Source organism: Arachis ipaensis, chromosome B02 (genome assembly GCF_000816755.2).
Source record: "Arachis ipaensis cultivar K30076 chromosome B02, Araip1.1, whole genome shotgun sequence".
Lineage (NCBI taxonomy): Eukaryota > Viridiplantae > Streptophyta > Magnoliopsida > Fabales > Fabaceae > Arachis > Arachis ipaensis.
The window spans coordinates 72,889,447-72,892,442 of NC_029786.2; positions in this window are offsets into that span (position 1 = coordinate 72,889,447).

The following is a 2,996-nucleotide window of genomic DNA, read 5'->3' on the forward strand; positions in this document are numbered from 1 at the left end:
GTGCTGGAATAAATAAATAAAAGTGAAAAGGGAAGCTTAAAACAAGAAACATAAAACCTGGATCGAGAGTCACTCTTAAAAACTAAGAGAATTCCTAAATCCTAATCCTAAGAGAGAGAGGAGAGAACCTCTCTCAAACTAAATCTAAATCATGGAAAGTAGTAAAAATGTGAGCTCTCTCTTGAATGGATGCATTCCTCCACTTTATAGCCTCTAGTTTGTGTGTTCTGCACCTGGATTTGGGCCAAAAGGGCTTCAGAAATCGCTGGGGGCGTATTCTGTAAATTTTGATACGTGGCCTCTGTCACGCGTCCGCGTGGGTCACGCGGTCGCGTCATCTGGAGTTTTCCTTGTGGCGCGGTCGCATCGGTCACGCGTCCGCATCGAATGCGCTATGCTCAAGTCGCACGGCCGCGTCAGTCATGCGGCCGCGTCGCTGGTTCTTTGCGCCTAGCACGCGATCGCGTCGTCCATGCGATCGCGTGGATGCCAGTTTCTTCAAAACTCCGTTTCGCACTTTCCTTCCATTTTTGTACGTTTCCTTTTCCATCCTTTAAGTCATTCTGCCTTAGAAAATCTGAAACTACTCAACACACTAATCACGGCAACGGCGCCATAAACTTGATGCATGGAAACTTGTCTCTCAATAATTTTCCTTCGGCAAGTATACCGAATTATCGTCAAGTAAAAACTCACAATAGAGTGAGGTCGAATCCCACAGGGATTGATTGGTCAAGCAACTTTAATTAGAGGAATGTTCTAGTTGAACTAAGCAGAATTAGATTTGAGATTTGCAGAAAATTAAATGGGGGGAAAGTAAATAGCAGAAAACGTAAATGCTGGAAATAAAGAGCTAAATGTAAATAGCGGAAAGTAAATTACAGAATCTTAAATGGGAATGGGGAAGATGCTCATAAAAGTAGATTGCAGAATTTATAGAGAATGGGTAAGATTAGAAATGGGAAATTCATTGGGCTTAGGAGATGTTGCATTCTCCGGATCAAGTTCATTTTCATCTCTTCCTCAATCAATGCATTCATTGATCTCCTTGGCAATCTTAAGTGATCGAATTCCAATTTCTTGGTAATTCAATCTCTCAAATCTTGATCAATAGCCAATTCCTTGGTCAATTGCTCATGAGAAGAGATGAAGTATGGTCACTGATTATACCACATGTATTTCCAAATCAAAGTGTTGGTAGGATTATATGTCACTCTATCCATCCAAACCCCAATTTGGTCTAACATGAGAAAGCATTTCTAGCATGATCTCTTCATTCCTCTTCCAAAGTTCTGAAGAGATCCAAGTACGAATAGCTTCTTTTCCAAGATAACTACCCAATTGAATGAAGATTAAAAGCTTTCTAGTAAAATCAAGAGAAAAGATAGAAGAAGAATAATGAAAACTAATATTGATCCATCAAATTACAACAGAGCTCCCTAACCCAATGAAAGGGGTTTAGTTGTTCATAGCTCTGGGAATGAAAATTTTAGATGGAGGGTACATTCTGAGAATTAAACTACAAGTTGCAGAGAAAGTAAAATACAGAGAGTAGTTCTTCAATTTTCCAACCCCCTATTTGATTCAAAACTACCCCTATATATACTACTCTTCTGATCTTCTAGTTAGTTCTTCAAATATTGGATATGGGCCTTTGGATCTTGAGTTTGAAGCAGTTATCCTCTTCAGTGGGCTTAGCTTTACTTGCAGAGAGAAAGTATGAAGTAGGCAGGGACTTTTAGCTTAGGACGTTAGTGGCATTAACGTTAAGTGAAAGTGTGGGTTCGAGAACGTTAGTGGCAGTCACCTTTTTCACTAACGTTCCTAACCCAAGGGTGATCCACGTTAACTTCAACGTTAGTGGCACCAACGTGACCAGTAACGTTGCCTCTTGATCCTTCGCACACGTTATTGGGACTTATCTTTTCCAATAACGTTGAGAATCCTCCCTTCCCTACGTTAGAGTTCACGTTAGTGTGGCTAACGTGACCTTTAACGTAGGCTTGCCAAATCTTCGAAAACGTTAGTGACACTTACCTTTGTCACTAACGTTTCAAAACGCCCCTACTTCCTATGTTAGAGTTCACGTTAACTAGGTTAACGTGGCTTCTAATGTGGTGGTGATAGCCATCTCCAATATTAGTGACAAAGGTGAGTGTCACTAACATTGACTCATCATTCTTTCATCCACGTTAGCTTCTAGAGTTCACGTTAACTTAGTTAACGTGACTCTTAACGTGGGCTATGATGGCTTCGAGGACGTTATTGGCGATTACTTTTCTCATTAACGTTACAAGCTAGCTCCCATCCCACGTTAGTGGTTACGTTAGTTAAACTAACGTGGCTGCTAACGTGGTTCTTCCTTGCTTCCTTTATCCTGAAATCAAGCAATAGAGTGCATCAAAGTTCTAATTCAAATCATGAGACATGCATCATCCAGTTTGTTATACAATTCTTGCATAATTCTCATGAAATCATGTAAAGTGCACAATGTTTGCTTGAATCAAGATGTAAGTGAAATTCTACCCAAAACTTGCTTATTTTCTAAGAAAATGCATGAAACTACCTTAAAACAGTAAAGAAAAGGTCAGTGAAATTGGCCAAAATGCCCTGGTATCACAACACTAAACTTAAAGCTTGCTTGTCCCTAAGCAAGTACTGGAACAAGAGAATGATGAATGAAATGAAAAGATGAATGAATCATTATTGTGGAAGTCATGTTCTTGGTTTTATGGGGTTTCATGCATAGCAACTTAGGTTCATTCCTTCACTGGCTTTCAGACCTTTATCATGTCCTGGAATACTCACTTGATTGCACCTTATGAAACTTTTATTCATTGATCCTTTTTGTCATTTCAGGGCTTATTTGTATTCTTAGACTAGGTGCTCTGTGAGGGGGCGACTCTTTAAGATAAGCTTTCAGCCAGCACTCCCGAACCAGTTGGTTCAAGGTGCTAGGTGTTAAAACACCCCTAAGGACTTACTCCCTCAAGTCT